Below are 17270 nucleotides of genomic sequence, written 5' to 3' on the forward strand. Positions count from 1 at the left end.
CAAACCAATTTGTCAGTAAGCTTTGCAAAAGAAGAGACAACTGAGCTGGGTGTATGAGTAGGTGCATTAGGAGACCGTAGAAGATCGAGAGAACAGGACTCACAAACGTTACACTTTTGAGGTAAATTTAGCAAAGTCGGTAGCAGAGAGGACAACAAAGGATTGCGATGGGTCAGGCGCAGAAGGACAAAAAAAGATGAGTAAATTCTCAGACAGAAAATATGGGGTGGATGGGCTGAGTATTTCGAGACTAAATCAGAATAATACTGCTGTTTTGCCTGTAGGAGTAAAGTGTCCTAGATGGTGTGCACGTACAATAAAGGTGATCATTCAGAAAGAGATTTTGATTTAAGCCAGCGTGTCTCTATACGCCGAAGAATGCGACGTAAGAGACTAATAGAGGGGTTTAACCACGTTTGAGGTCGGCGAGTAGGGGAAAAGGTAATTAACGGAAAAGGGTGATCTAAGATATTTAAGAGAGCTGAAGAAAATGAGGACGCAGCAGTGTCAGCAGAGAGAATGGAAAAATTAGAGATTAATGGCAACATCCATGAGAGCAAAAAAATAAAAGAAGAATGAAATGCTCGTAGGTCATGGCGCATGAATGGGGCTGAAGATGGAGAGGGAAGACTTGGAGAAGTAGACTGTACAAGAGAAGAGAATGATGATATAGATTAAAATATTAAGTCTAGAGATGACCCAGAACTATGAGAGGGCGGAGGAGGGACTTGATGTAAATGATAAGCCAATTAATGAAAGAAACTGAGAAGATTAATGAACAGAAGAAAGATACAAGCTAAAATGGTCAATAAGAAAGAAAGAGGTATCAGTGTGAAGGAGGTCACTAAGTAAATTCATCAATGTTATTAAAGAAAGAATCAATGGGTCCAGGGGGCAATAAATAATAAGAACATTTAGGAAGTGGGGAGATTTGAGAGGCCAAAAGTGGTACTCAGATGAGGGAAAAGTTGTAGATCAGAACGCTGAGGGAAAAAAGAGTGTAAGAAAAATGAATCAAGATGCCTGTCCCGCATCCTTGGATTGTCACACGAGAATCAGAAAAACAGGGGAGGGGAGTAGAGAGAAGCAAATGAAGCAGTATTAAGAGGAGACTGCCATGTTAACAAAGACATTGGACATTTAGACGGAAAGAGATCTAGAACAGAGTGTAGGTTTTGTAGGTGACATGGAGTCTCAAGCTCCTGTCTAGGAGCATGTTCTTAGAAAACCCCTTACAGATGTCACTGTTTTATGGGAGGTGTGGGGAGGAACATCATCTTGTGGGTCCCAGTTTCTTCAATCTTAAAATAAAGTCTTGTTGGGTTTATTCCCTCAGACCTTCTTCTGACATTATCCAATATATGGGTATGAAAATTTGACATTGTCTTGTTCCAGGAAGCCTGAAAATGCAGGAATAACCTGGATGCATGACAGGAGCAGAATGTCCAGAACAAGATGATACATAGAAGCAGTTTTAAAAAGCGCTGTGCTGCAGGAAATATTATAAAAGCTCATACCTCATTACACCGCCTCCACTAAGGCAGCCTCTAACGGAAGCAAAGACCTTTTCACAGCAGTCAACCAATTCTCGAACCACCCACCCCACACCAGACCCAGGAGTACCAGAATCTCAGCAGAAGTGTGAGGCAATCGATACGCTCTTTATCAACAAAATCAATACTATTAGGCTCCACATTGTTTCAAATCCTCTGACCCCTCACTCTATTTCTCGCAAGGGGACGTTCTCCCCTGGACCGACTTCTCTCATCTGAGGACGTCTTGTACATATTTGCACCCTCACAACTAATCTCTTACACCAACACCATTCTTCTGGTGACCACCCTTAAAAACAATTTTCAGCTCCTCCACTTACTGATGTGCTTAGGACAGTCAACGTCTTCCGCAGCAAGGGTACCTTTCCAGATGTCCTACAAACAGGGCTTATGCACGCACTCCTGGGAAAAAACCACCCTTGACTCTGATGTCCTAGCAAGCTTTCGCCCTATTGCAAGCCTCCCGTTTATTGACAGTTAACAAAATCTTTGTCAACATTTCATGCTCAAAAAGTGCTTTGAGACGACACAAAACATATATATATGTATGGCAAGACAAACATGTTACACACAAAAACAATAGTAAAGAATGAGGAAAGACTAAGAAAGTGGGTAAAAAAATTGAAAAAGGTCTGATGCAGTAGATGCAAAATGAAGCCAAAAATAAAGGCTGGAAATAATATACAGCAAATTGAAAAACAAAAAATAATACAGAATCTAATAGCACATTAAGATACAAGTGAGAACATAAATGGTGAAAACTACAAAAGCAATGGATATAGATTATATAAATAGAAAAATAAAAGTTCTGTGCAAGAGGAACAGTGAGTGTCTGGTGCTGCAGAACCGCCATTCCCAGATTCCCTTAAAAGGCCAGTTGTTCGAGTCACTAGCTTCAGAAGAAGCATAAGCACTGTGCTTTGAGGGTAATTGAGAGCCGATTTCCATGATCCCCTATAGTTCTGCTACCACCACCACCACCCATGTGTCTATGGAGTGTGCTACACAGTCAACTGTGTCAAGCCCAGTCTAAGAGAGTTGCTTAATTTCCTTTTTCCCAGTTGTTGGAAGGAGCCATCCATGCCAGAGAGCAAGTGCATCACTGCCGCATTCACCAAGTATAAAACCAAAACTCAATAAGTACGGACATTCATCAATTGAAGCCTCTCTAAAGCAAAGCCTTTCCTGCTGTACTTGGCGATCATTTTGGATTCTTTATCCAAGGGTATTTTGGAGAATGCTGTGGGGTCTGGTCACTGCAATAGAATCGTGCACAAAGATGATCTCTAGAGTGGGATGCGCAGACCCGAAGAATGCGTCACCCGCAGCAAGGCCATGGTTTTCCTGCTATTTTCTTGATGGTGAAGTAAAGACGAGGGATACTGCCAGCCTGACAAAATTGGCTCCATGCTCACATGTCATGCATAGCATAAGTCGCCAAAATGTCTGAAATGACATGGACCCTCCTTTTAGCTGTAGTACATAGGGGCCCAGGGTAGTTACAGCCCTGATGACATTTTGAAGTGTCCCCATCTCCTAACCTGAAGAGAGGAGTCAAGACCTCAAATAGGCCTTTGATTAAATCCAACATCCCTTGATCAAAGGGTGAATTGAAGTCAAACTCCAGGGTGTCTAAGCACCCCTGTTCTCCAGGCCAGAATGTCATAAACCGCAGTGTTCATGGACTTGCCTACAACTGCATGGTATCGCTTCAGTTTCCTACCTGGCAGCCCCACGCTGCTTGCGTTTACGGCAGGCACTTTACACAATTGACTTTACCTTATCCATGTTGTCTTCCTATTCTGGCCTGTTTTACTAGAATTGGAGTTTGCTATGTGGGTTGTGTCCATTGTAGGTCAGTGAAAATATAAATAACTTAGCTGTACCTTGTATCATTCTCTGCAAGCAATGTGTGTATGGATGGAGAAAAACACTGCAACATTTGGTCCACACCATGAGAATACTAAGCTTTTTTGGTTTGGGAGGAGTGTGAGGAATGGCCATAACTTTTTAGATCCTAATATAGAGGGCAAGTTGTGAGCTGTTGTCAACATTACCACAGTGGTTAATGTGTGTGAGACTTTCTCCTTTGTTTCTTGAGCATTAGTGGTGTGAGTGAAGATTCACTTTTTTCGTGCCGCCCGTTATTCGCCATTGCCAGTGCTGTAAATGCCAAGTTTATAATCACTCTGGGAATGGAGCTGAGGGGTGGGATTGAATCACCCTGTAGCGTGGGGAATTCTTGCTGTATAGTTTCTCTCATATAAATAGAGGTGCCAGAGCAGATCATGGGAAGAGAGTTGAGATTGTCTGGGGATCCTTGTATACCTTCTCCAGGCCCAGCAGCCACCGGCCTTAAGTGGCACATGGCCCCTTTGACCATGCCCGTCGGACCCCTTAATAAAGAAACAAAGATACAAATCAATGTAGAATGACCTAAAGGTGTAGAAGAAGCATTAGACTCAAAAAGTTCTCGAACCGAGACAAAGCTGCAAACTATGAAAGGGAACAAACAGTGAAACAGAACGCAAAGCAGTATCGCAGAAAACCGTGAGGCTCAAAGAACAGCATCTTCAAAGAACAACATCTTCAAAGAGTGTTCAGCCCTCTGTGCCGGGCAGATTCAGTGTACTCTCAAACACTGAACATGAGTCTGCTTACTCTGTCCTCCCTCTGCTTGGGGGTACACAATAGCACTTGACCTTGGACATCCTCAGACTGAGGGTAAAACTAGCATCCCTGTCAGCGTTACTAAGACCTAAAGCTACACAGATGAGAGACGTTCTAGAAGCCATTCCACAGTGGATGAGAGAGTCAGGACAAGATAACTAAGAGAAACAAGAAGACGGCATGGACTAAACAAAAGGCATAAAGCAAAGACTGAGATGAAGATCAAAGTGTTCCAAATGTAGATGTAGGAGCTTAAGTGCTCCTTTGTATTAGTTTTGAATAAGGCACCTTTCTCTCTATACGAGGGTCACATAGCATTGCCTGAACATTTCAAAACTACCAATTGAGAGAATTTACCATGCGCAGTTCCGGCTGACTATGTATCACTGGTCACAGTTACCTCCTAGAACTAAAACCAGGCATAAAGTGACTGTTTTGCAGGTAGCAATCCCAAAGCGATGGTAAGTCACAAAGCATTGGGAAAAGCCACAAGTACCTGCAAAAGACCCCGCTGAGAATGAACCGATTAGAGACAGGACCTCAAGACAGAAGAACAATCATAGTGACTAGTAACCTACACATTGTCAGACGATTCCATGAGCTATGACTGAGGTAGAGATGGACTGCTTACTCAATTTACAACTAAAATGTATTCACTACTGCTGTCAATTTCTTCCTTGAGCTAGTCTATTTCCTTTGTCAATCTTTGATGTTCCCTCTCTGCATGTTCTATGAGTAGCTTCAGCATATTCCCTGAGCCTTGGAAGAAATGGACAGCAGTAATGCACAAGCGAGTTCTAAGGAACGTAATTTCAAGATTTTGCACAAGATCCTCAAGAATCATCAGGATGAAGTTAAGTTGAGAAAATGCTGCAAATTTGCGCAAGATGATAAGGACTATGAAGACAACCGTATATATATACGTTCCATGCTAAATATGATGACAGCTACCATAACACTTCCAAGGAAAGTATTCCAAATAGCTCACCAGCGAGCTCAGAGGTTGATAGTGAAAACGAAAGTAACAATGAGGAATCAGACCCCACCACAGTAACAACAGACGCTGTACAAAATGAACCGGAGACAAACCTGTAAAAGAATTCCGGGGAAACAACCATTGCGGAACCAAGCTCTATACCAAAGGATATTGTTTTTTAGACGAGATCAAAAGATATCGGAAGGGTACAAAAACACTGAGAAGGTGAGATTCCAGGACCCTTTAGTGGGAAATCAAGCACCAAGAGGAAACCAACCGCGAGAGGAGGGATCAAGAAACCTAAGCAAAGAGCAAGAAAACACAGTTATGCTCACCAGATCAAAGACTCAACTGGAGCAACAAAGCTCAAGAAGGTAAACTTGGTACTGAATCTATCCAAATATACACCCAGTGACACTGAAATTGACATTCTCAACAAAGGGTTATCATTTTCCCCGACAGCAAACCTGGACCATGTGGAAGCACACATTGAACTCTTTAAATTCATTAGGAAGCTCAAACTGACATTTCTTTTTTGCTAAGAAGGTCAACTGCCAAACAACGGCTCCAGAATACCAAATCATAAGCAGCATTGATCTAGAGAACCTGGACCATACTCACCTACTGATGAACGTGGAAACAGAAACTACGGAAGACACAATAGCTAAAACATCTGTAATGAAGGAACTGAACATTAAAGAATCAAATTTGGACATGCCAGAACTTACGCCGGTACTATATGGGGACAATGCCATTGATATTTTCCAAATAGCAGTAACCAAAGGCACTAATGAAATAAAAGTATATCACATACTCTTTACCACATATGAAGTATTAGCAAAGAATATGTTGGTCACAAGAGTGACAGCCAATGTGTGAATTACTGAAGGAAAAATAAATCAACAAATGTTGCAAACACCTAACCTGTGTGGAAATTGATACTCATTGGATACTAAGGAACCACTGTCCAGCGCCTAATTTCAAGTGTTTGGATCTCAGTAACCCAGAACAACCCTTGCAAACATTGGGACCTTAGGAGCTTGGTCCCTCTGAGATCCACCTGACAGGTGGCAGGCAACGTAAAGAAGATAGCAACGCACACACTAGCGCAAGACCCACAGTCCTAACAAGCTCTCAAACCACTTTAACTATCATACAAGGACAGGGTCTTTGCAGCTTGTCCCAACCATGAATTAGTGGAATGGCTGATTACCTACTAAGCAGAAAATATGACGTCAAGAAATTATTCACACCGAAAGGACTAATGGAGCATGCATTCCCTCCAAAAGCAACGGCACTGGACAACCTGAGACAACTATTTATTAAATTGGAGAGATGCTGCACAAAGTAGATAAATACATTTTGGGAGATATTCACCCTACAGACATACATTGAACAACACAAGATACCGAGAGGGCTACGCATCATCATATTCCCAGACTTCAGCAATCCTAAGGATGTGGATCTAGCAACCCAATGGGAACAAAACCAAATGCACGGCCCAAGGAATATGCTGAAACTACTCATAGAACATGCAGAGAGGGAACATCAAAGATTGACAAAGGAAATAGACCAGCTCAAGGAAGAAACTGACAGCAGTAATGCACAAGCGAGCTCTAAGGAACGTAATTTCAAGATTATGCACGAGATCCTCAAGAATCATCAGGATGAAGTTAAGTTGAGAAAATGATGAAAATTTGCGCGAGATGATCGGGACTATGAAGACAACCGTATATATAAGTTCCATGCTAAATATGATGACAGCTACCGTAACACTTCCAAGGAAAGTATTCCAAATAGCTCACCAGCGAGCTCAGAGGTTGATAGTGAAATCAAAACTAACAATGAGGAATCTGACCCCACCACAGTAACAACAGACACTGTACAAAATGAACCGGAGACAAACCTGTAAAAGAATTCCAGGGAAACAACCATTGCGGAACCAAGCTCTATACCAAAGGATATTGTTTTTTAAAACGAGATCAACAGATGTTGGAAGGGTACCAAAACACTGCAAAACACCAAGAAGGTGAGATTCCAGGACCCTTTAGTAGGAAATCAAGCACCAAGAGGAAACCAACTACGAGAGGCGTGAGAGGAGGGATCAAGAAACCTAAGCAAAGAGCAAGAAAACACAGTTATGCTCACCAGATCAAAGACACAACTGGAGCAACGAAGCTCAAGAAGCTAAACTTGGTACTGAATCTATCCAAATATATACCCAGTGACACTGAAATTGACATTCTCAACAGAGGGTTATCATTTGCCCCGACAGCAAACCTGGACCATGTGGAAGCACACATTGAACTCTTTAAATTCACTAGGAAGCTCAAACTGAAATTCTTTTTTGCTAAGAAGGTCAACTGCCAAACAAGGGCTCCAGAATACCAAATCATAAGCAGCATTGATCTAGAGAACCTGGACCATACTCACCTACTGATGAACATGGAGACAGAAACTACGGAAGACACTATCTAAAACATCTGTAATGAAGGAACTGTACATTAAAGAATCAAATTTGGACATACCAGAATTTAGGAAATAATCCAAATTTGCGCCGGTACTATATGGGGACAATGTCATTGATATTTTCCAAATAGCAGTAACCAAAGGCACTAATGAAATAAAAGTATATCGCATACTCTCTACCACATATAAAGTTTTAGCAAAGAATATGTTGGTCACAAGAGTGACAACCAATGTGTGAATTACTGAAGGAAAAATAAATCAATAAATGTTGCAAACACCTAACGTGCGTGGAAATTAATACTCATTGGATACTAAGGAACCACTGTCCAGCGCCTAATTTCAAGTTTTTGGATCTCAGTAACCCAGAACAACCCTCCCCTACATCACACAAGCCCTTTGTGTATCTTCAATCATCTAATTCCTGCTAACAACCTTTGAAAAATGTGTTTTGCTAAAGGAATGGTGGGCACATTAATGTGTGTCTAGTGAATGCTGGTGTCAGCAAGTGTAGTGGTATTTTTATGCATTTACCTTTCATACATTTATCCACTGAAAGTGTCTTACAGAAATTAAAGTGTGTGCTTGTCACCACCTTAGTTTGCCCAATGTATATACATTGCATGTATGTTATTTGCGTATTTATAGAATTATAGTGTTTGCTACTTCCTGCTCTATGAGGATTAGGTTGAGGCAAATCACACAACTCTACCTGCCAATTTGCAGAAAGAGCTCAAGTTGAATCCTTAAAGGAATAATTTGACCCTTCACCTGTTTTGCCAGGTGAGTGCCGGACACCTCTTCCCCTACTCCAGCCATGCAGAAGACATTTACTGATATTCGATTAACTTATGTTGTACCACATTTTAATATATCGATATATAATCACTTTTCATGATTGTTCAACATACTTCGCAATCTGAATCCTTGCCATCTGCACTGTTTGTACCCAAGTCTTCCAGGACCTCACACTGCAGAATAAGATGTTTCAATGATACCCTCGGTTTTACATAGTCTGCAGATCCTTCATTCTTTTTTCTGTAGAATGCGGACCTTTGCTCTCGAAACCTCCAATGTAGGTAGAATGTTACATTTTAGCCATAAATAATAAGTCTCACACGAGGACCGTGGATTTCTAAAATATATGTAGGTATGTCCCCTAGCAAGGGGGCTTGCAAATAATAATCCCACTCATGTCCCTTGGTACCCAAATTAACCAGGTTTTGTTAACAATCAAGTCCTACAAATGCAGACCTTAATGAACCTTTTAATATACTCGGCAGGATGTGCAGGAAGTTCTTTCTACAGTGAGTTTTGCCAATGTAGATGTGGACGTGATTGGGACCTGCAATACATCATCTACATAGTGTTTCAAGGTGGCGTGTCAGGCTTGCATGATTTTAATATAAAGTGTAAGAATGCACTGTTGTGGACCAGATTGCAATGATTTGAAACCAAGCTCTGCCCTAATATATTCCACTGGTATACTGCGAGGCAGTACTAAGATGATTTTTATTTTTTTACTCTCCAAACCCTCTATTGATTTCATGCATTTTGGTAAGGATTACGTTACTTAACTGTAACTCGTGTTCTCCAGCATGGGGTCTGGCATGGATTCACATGCTTATGAATATTCCCCGTCGTCCGGCAGGGAATCCTCTGTAATATTAATGCAGTTTCGCTTTAAAGCTAAAACTGCTTTATAGCCTATTGCTGTCACTTTTGGTCGCACTGCCCCAGCCAATGATATTCGTCCCCCTTAACTCCACCTCTTGTGGCCATCTTCATATTTGGTCACGCACGGAAAGTGAAGTGGCAGAAGGAACTAAGAAGAGCCATAGAGGGGATGGAGAGAGGGCTTGCCTGTGAATCCATGTAAGATACCAATGCTGGAGAATAGGAGTTACACGTAAGTTAATTAATCCTTCTCCAGCATTGGATCTTACATGGATTCACATGCTCATGAATAAGATTACACAGCAGTGCATATACACAACCACGGCAGGTGTCAAGGCTCAACAGAAGTAATACACTTACCCCTGGAACACACTCACCTCAAGCAAACAGGTTGAGAAGCACTGCCTGCCCGACCCAAGACTCCTCTCTGGAATCCCTGTTGATGCAGTAGAATCTTGTGAAGGTGTGAGTCGACCTCCACGTAGCCGCCCTGCAGGTATCCAGCAGGGGCACACCAGACAGGAACGCAGTGGCCGATGCCATGGCTCTGGTGGAGTGGGTTCTCGCCCTCTAGCAATAGCCTGTTGGCCAGACGATGGCGATGCATGATACAGCCAGAGAGCCATCTGGAGATGGAAGCCTTAGACAGGGTCTTCCCTAGTCCTACATGTCCAAATGTAACGAAAAGATGAGAAGTCTTTCGACAAGCTTTGGTGCGTGCAACATACAACCTCAAGGCACGCAAAAAGTCTAGATAATGCAATCATCTCTCCATAGGCGAAGTAGGATTCGCAAATAAAACGGGTAATACCAAAGGGTTGTTTAAGTGAAAGTCTGATGGGACCTTTGGCATGAAAGATGGATGTGTCCGCAGAACCACCTTAGATTGATGAAAGGATACACATGTTAGCTTGCATGAGAGAGCTTGAATCTCTCCAACACGTCTGGCAAACGTGATGGCTACCAAGCTACCAGAAAGGCTGTCTTCCAGAACAAGAACTTCAGACGCCCAATATAGGGGTTCAAAAGGAGGACGTATTGTTTTGACAGAACCACATTGAGCTGCCAAACAGGAGCTGGTGTTTTGACAGAACAGGCCTTTAAGGAACTGTTTTACGAGCCTGTCAGACCACAGGGAGAGGGTGCCGGGATTCAAGATATGATATGGCATTTGTAACGCGCCTATACACAAGTTTTTCCAAGCGCGAAAAGGTATATCGGGAGATGGCGGCCAGGTGTACCTTGATTGATTCATGGGCCACTTTCGACCCCGCAAGCCAGAGCAGGTATGGCAGAAGCAGCAGAGCTGTGATGTGCTGCAGAGGGATCCCCTGTGAAAGACACCATACTGTAAAGCGTTTCCACTTATGTCTGTAGCAGGAAAGTGTAGCTGGCATTCTAGCCTTGGACAGAATATCCCTGCATTCTGAAGGTAACGTGTAGTGTCCAAATTCTAGGGCTGCAGAAGCCAGGCCACCAGGCTCAGAGAGGCTGGGGCGTGGTACGGAATAGACTCTCCTCTGGAGAGTAGGTCTGGAAGAGGAGGCAGTTTGATGGCTGGAGCCACCGACAGATGAGAAGGTCTGCCTGGGCCATGCCGGAGCAATGAGGATCATCCTGCAAAGGCGCTGTCTGAGTGTATTTAGCAGCAGGGGAAACAGGGGAATAGGTACAGGAACCAAGGGAATGAGAAGGCATCCCCTAGACCCCTTACCTGAGGAGACCTGTTGGCAAATTTATGGCATTTGGCATTGGCCGCTGTGACAAAGAGATCAATGCAAGGGTGACCCTACTTGTTGAAGAGAAGAGACACTTGGGTCTGATGGACTTCGCACTCGTAGCAGGATCGCAGCTCCCTCCTGAGTGAGTCTGCAAAGGTGTTGTGAATGCCTGCCAGGAGAAATGGGATGAGAACCATCTTCTGCATTATGGCCCAGTTCCATAGGTCCTGTGCCTCCTGGGAGAGCATGTCTCGCCCTGCTTTCTGATGTAAAACATGGTGGTCGTGTTGTCAGTGAAGATGCAGACCACCTTCCCTGGAGCTGACGCTTGAAGGGCTTCAGAGCCAGAACACTGCCCACAGTTCTAGGACATTGATGTGCAATCCCTTCTCCCCCGGAAGCCAGAGACCTCTGGCATAGAGTCGGCCGAGTGGGTGCCCCAACCTTCAAGAGGCGTCTGTAGTGACCGTTGCCTGATGAGCTGGGGGCTGAAAAGGAGCGCCTAGCGAGAGGTGTGGACGAATGGACCGCCAGTGCAGGGCCTGGTGGAATGCCTATTTGAAGGCGATCTTGTTCCAGGAGCCTGAGATCTGCATCCACTCTTGAAGGGATCTCATCGGTAGTCGGCAATGAGGAACTAGACGGATACAAGAGGGCATCATTCCCAGAAGGCAATTGATGGTTTGGATTGTCGCTATTTGTGCTGTGGAGAGCCACTGACCATACCCTAACATAGCTTTTATTCTTTCATATGAGGGAGTCGCCATATATGCGAGTGTGTTGAGGTGAGATCCTAGGAACAGGGCATTCTGAAATGGCACCATGCAGAACTTTGAATAGTTGATTGAGAATCCTAGTGAAGTCAGGACCTGGATGGTCCATGTGGTGTGCTGCACTGCTAGAGACTGAGAGCGGGAGCGGATCAGCCAATCGTCGAAATAGGGATATACATAGATGCTTGTGCGTCAGATGTAAGCCATCACCAGAGCCAAGCACTTTGTGAAAACCCTTGGCGAAGACTTCAGGCCGGAGGGCAGAGCCTTGAACTGGGAGAGTCTTCCGTGAACAACAAAATGCAGGAATTTCTGGTGTCTGCGATGAATGGGAATGTGGAAATATGCGTCCTGTAAGTCCAAGTTCGACAGGAAGTCCCCTTTCTCTAGCTGGCCAAGCACGTGCCATCTTGAATTTCTGAGATTAGAGGAATTTGTTTGGCTGTTTTATATACAGGATGGGTCTCCACCCCCTGACTTCCTCTCATCTGGCTGAAACCAGAGTCTGTGATGTCTATGGCAACAGTGATTGTGTGGTCAGAAGCCACCTCTCTTTCATAGAATAAATCTAAGGCTTGTGCTTTTTTGTCATTAGGAAGAAAATCTAGCATGGTGCCCAGTTTATACCATAGCTCTCTATCATACCTAGAAAGAATGGCAATGCCTTGATTGTGCATGCAGCACTCGTGATGATGCGTTTGCCAGCCGTGTCCAATTTCTTTGCTTCCTAATCGGGATGAACCATACATGAAGCAGATAGATTGGACAACCTTTTCCGTGCTACAGCAGAAACCACATAGTCAGGCAACGGCTGGGATATAAGACTTTTGGGAGCATTATCTGGCATTCTGTACTTGTTTTCCTGTCCCTCCTTCTTAGGAGGAGCGGAGAAAGGGTTCTTCATGACCAACAGGCCATCTTCCCAAATATCATCCAGCAGAGGAATTGACACCACTGTCTTCCTGGAGGACTCCCGCCCCTCAAAAATGAAGCCTTCTTTCTTTTTCTCCTCAGGGACCAGAATGAAGAGTTTTGCAGCATGGGTGATCATTGCTTGACAGGAACTAGTTTCATCTGGTGGAGAGTCCCTGGATGGCAAGTCTGTGTCTGGAGGTTCACCATCCGCCGAGATGAAGTCGTCAAAATCATCCATACACCCTGGGGATGTATATGAGACTGGGTTGGTATCAGTCACCGTGAGGGCAGCATTATCCATCGGAAATGGACAGTTGGCAAGGAGCAGATGGAGTCCGATGAGCAAGGCACCAGGTGAGGCTGTAAAGGTAAAGGTGGACTCCCAGAAGTAGCAGACATGGGATCTGCTGGAGGCAGACGTTGCTGAAGCTCAGATACCAGCGTGTGCAGAGTGGACTGAATGTCCATTGACAAATCCCTAGGTGCAGTGGATGCACCGGGCATGAGGCAAAGGGCTGGCAGGTCGAGCTTGTGGAGCAGGCTTTCAATGCCAAATCCCTGGATGCAGCTGGCAGTAACACCGGGGTATGAGGCCAAAGACTGGTAGGTTGTGCCAGAAGAGCAGACTGCGGAGAGCGATAAGGCATTGGAAGCATGGGGTCAGGTTCCCCCTGCCCAGCTCCTTGGTTGGAGTAAAAACCTTCTGGCAGCTCGTCGTCGCAAAGGTTGGAGGGTTGCATCCTTACAGCCGAAGACAACGCAGTAGGAGATCCCACAGGGGACAGGTCGAGTAGCTGCTCAGGTCTAGTCGGCTTTGGAAGGAAGGCAAGAGCTGGAGGCATCTCCCTGTCCGCACTCGCACCCCTGGGAAAGGAGGCGATCATTGGAGACTGTGGCAAAGTTATTGGAGCTGCTGCTGGCACGGCTGAAGTCAACAGGGCCAAAGGGGATCTTGCAGGCAGAGCCACGTTAGGGATGGTAGTCATAGCTGTTGATGAGGTAGTCGCCGAAGCCATTGACTGGGTGAAAGCCGAGGTTGCAGGTGTCGACGAGATGGTCAATGTTAGAGATTTATGTCTCGTAGACGAATGCAAGGACTTGCGACTCGTGGACGGTACCCGACCGGTGAACCGCGCATTGGCCCACTGACAGAGAAGTAGTCATTGAGTGCCCTTTTCTAGACGAAGGGGCTGCCGCTGCTTCTGTCATCGACACAGTGGTTGTAGGTGCCACAGCTGCGGAGGCCATTGACGAAGATGAAGGAGCGTGAGATGATTTAACCATTTTCGATATCTTCCCCAGCAAAGTGTCCTCAAAGGTTGTTGATGTCTCTGAGGCCGAGTCAGAGTTCTTTGCACCTTCTTCCAGCCAGGCCACCAACCTTCTATGACGATATTTTTGTTTCTTAGAAGAAAAAGACGGGCAGATGGATCCATCCCCATCGGGGTGTGGGTGTAGGCAATAAATGCATTTCTGATGCTCATCTTCGACAAAGATGTTCTTCAGGCTGCGCTTCGAGCAAGCCCTGAACAATCTTTTTACAGGAGCAAAACTTAAGTGTGGTAAAAATCTGAAGATGGCCTCCAGGGGTGGAGTTAAGGACGAATACCGTTGGCTGGGACAGTATGACCCAAAGTGACAGCAATGGGCTATATAAGCAACAAGCACTTTTAGCTTTAAAACTGCTTTAATATTACTGAGGATTCCCAGCCTTATGACAGGGAATATTCATGAGCGTGTGTATTCATGTAAGATCCAATACTGGAGAACCATACCTCACAACCATATAGTAAGTATATCTGCAGATAGTTTAAATTTGAATATGCTAATCAATGGGCTCAAGTTAAACTCCCTGTACTGTCCTAAGTAGCATTTGGGCATTGATGTTGGTTGCAAACACGTATTAGCAAACTTTGCAGACTTCCCCACCACTGGGAATGCCTTCGGCCTCCTGGAATTATTCAACAACTCTGCTATGAAACTGGTGGACACACATGCCCCCTGAAAACCCGATGGGCTAAGACCAAACCATCCGCCCGTTGGTACACCCCAGAGCTAACCTCCAACAAATACTCAATCAGAGCTCTAGAGAAACAGTGGCACAAAAACCATATCCCGGGAAACCTCACCAACCTGAAAACTGTCCATGTAAATCGTAGTATTCCAATTACCAAGGCCAAAGCTGCTTACTACTCCACCACCATTGCGGCATCCTCTAACATGAGCGAAGCTCTCAGTAGTAAAGCATTGTACCAAACCCTCACCCGGCCTCGAGGTACCAGCAAATCAGGAAAAGTGCATCAGAAGTAACACTTTTTTTATTGAATAAATAAGACAAAATCTGAGAGACTATTGAATCAACCTTTCACAGCTTTAGCACCCCCTGCACGCACACTGCCCCCTTTTACCGGATTCTCTCCTCTCTGTCCCCCAGATCTCCTAAAAATGATTGCCTCTCTCAAACCTACTTCTTACTCTGTCTGGAAAAAACACAAGTGTATATGGTGGATTCATTAAAACCAACTGGAGGTGTTAACACACTTCACCTATCTTGGTGTCACTATTGACCAAATCTTTTTAAAGCACAGACCTACCATGAGAGCAGCAGAGCACTGTACCGAGTGTGGGTAGCCAGCAATTGGGCTGGCATCGTTTAACAGTAGTGCAGTACTGTGAGGTCTGTGCGTCGGTATGTACATCCATTGGACTTAGTTGTTGGTCATGTGTTGCTGAAAGAGCCAGATTGCGAAATTGGAGCCACCAATGAGATTGAGCTCTTTGAGCTCCAGGGGTGGGTGCATGATAAAGAGGATTGTTTGTGGGTCCTCTCTTAGCAGACGAGTTTTGGGTCAAGCCGGTTGGACAATTTCCTGCGCAAGTAGCATGTGCCACCAGATATGTGGAGCGTAGCCGGAAGGTACACTGTTGTGCCACCTGTGACTGCTTTGTACATGATACATGCAGTCCTGAACAGTATCTTGGCCTGGAGAGGAAGCCAATGTAGTTCACGTATGATGGGGTGACTCAATCAAATTTCGGCTAAAGCTGTGAGAGGTTGATTCAATGGTCTCCCAGATTTTGTCTAGTTTTTCAGTAGAATCATTATTTTAGTTTGTTATAGTATATTTGTTATATTGATCATAAGACTGAGTGAGAGTACTTCTAAAACTGTTTTACAATGTCTCTAAGCCTGATGGGGTACTATCTAGTAGGACAGCATCAGCATAAACTAGCCATTGCAACTGGGGGGAAAGTGCAGCAACTATCCAGAACGGTGGTGATATCAGCCACGTACAAGTTTAAGAGAAGGGAAGCTAACGTGTACCCCTGCTTAAGTTCCATTTGTGTACTGATATTTTGGCGGAGACAACGCAGAGTTCAATCTGACACCCACAGTAGCGTTCTCATACAGTGAGATGATCATCTTGAGAAGGCCACCCGATATATCCCAGCTGTACAGTTTGTGCCATAAAAGGTTTAAATTCACTCTATTGCTTACAGCCGATCAATGCGGCATTAAAACAAGACTGTTATAGATGCTCTTTGGTTGTTCAATTACAGTTAGTGCTAGCATATTTACAGTAGCAGAGTATCCCTTTCTAAAACGTGTTTGGTTAAAGGGTATGATGTTACATTGTGTGGCCCAATCTGGGAGCTATGCTAATAATACTATAGAGAATATCTTGGACGGGCCGTCTATCAAGGCTAACGGACAATAGTTTTTTGGATCAGTGCACATCCTCTTGTATACAGGAATTAAAAGGCTATGCGCCCAACTATTAGGCAAAATGTCTTCCCACTTTTTAGAACCAGGCCTCTTCCACCTTAACGTCTTCCCTCACTTCTACTCTTGATCTTCTTTACCCTCTCTCCTCATTCTGCCCTTCTCGCAGACCTGCTCAACCTTGGTTCTCAGCTCATCTTTCCTCCATGCGCCGAGTTCTCAGGTGCCTTGAGCAACGCTGGCTTAAACACCCCTCCCCCTCCAACCAATCTACATACTTCTCATCACACCCTCTATGACTCCTGCCTCAACTCCGCTAAACGTACCTATTTCTCTGACCTTCTCCACTCTCAATCCTCTTACTCTCGGCTTATCTTTCATACCTTAACTCGACTTCTCTCTCCCCCTACCCCTGATCATTCCATCGCCTCTCCTCTCTCTGCCACTGATCTTGCTACTTTCTTCTGAGAACAAAGTCCACAATATCTGCCAAACTATCCTCTCATTCCCTTCTTACTCTCCTCCACCACCTCCTCCCCCACCCTCTACCTTGTCCTCATTCACTCGTTACTCAGTCTGAAGTTGCCCTCCTCTTATCTAAAACTCATCCTACTGCGTCCCCCTCAGACCCAATGCCTACCTCCCTTATTCCTAAAATCTACCTCTCCTCATACCCTATCTTACCTCCTTTTTCAACACTTTTCTAGCTACATCCACCTTTCCTCCTCCTTTTAAGCATGCAAGATAATCCCCACCTTGCATCCAACTATCGCCCCCATCTCCCTCCTACCCTTC

The sequence above is a fragment of the Ambystoma mexicanum genome, chromosome 14, assembly GCF_040938575.1.
Source record: "Ambystoma mexicanum isolate Mex_15411 chromosome 14, UKY_AmexF1_1, whole genome shotgun sequence".
Lineage (NCBI taxonomy): Eukaryota > Metazoa > Chordata > Amphibia > Caudata > Ambystomatidae > Ambystoma > Ambystoma mexicanum.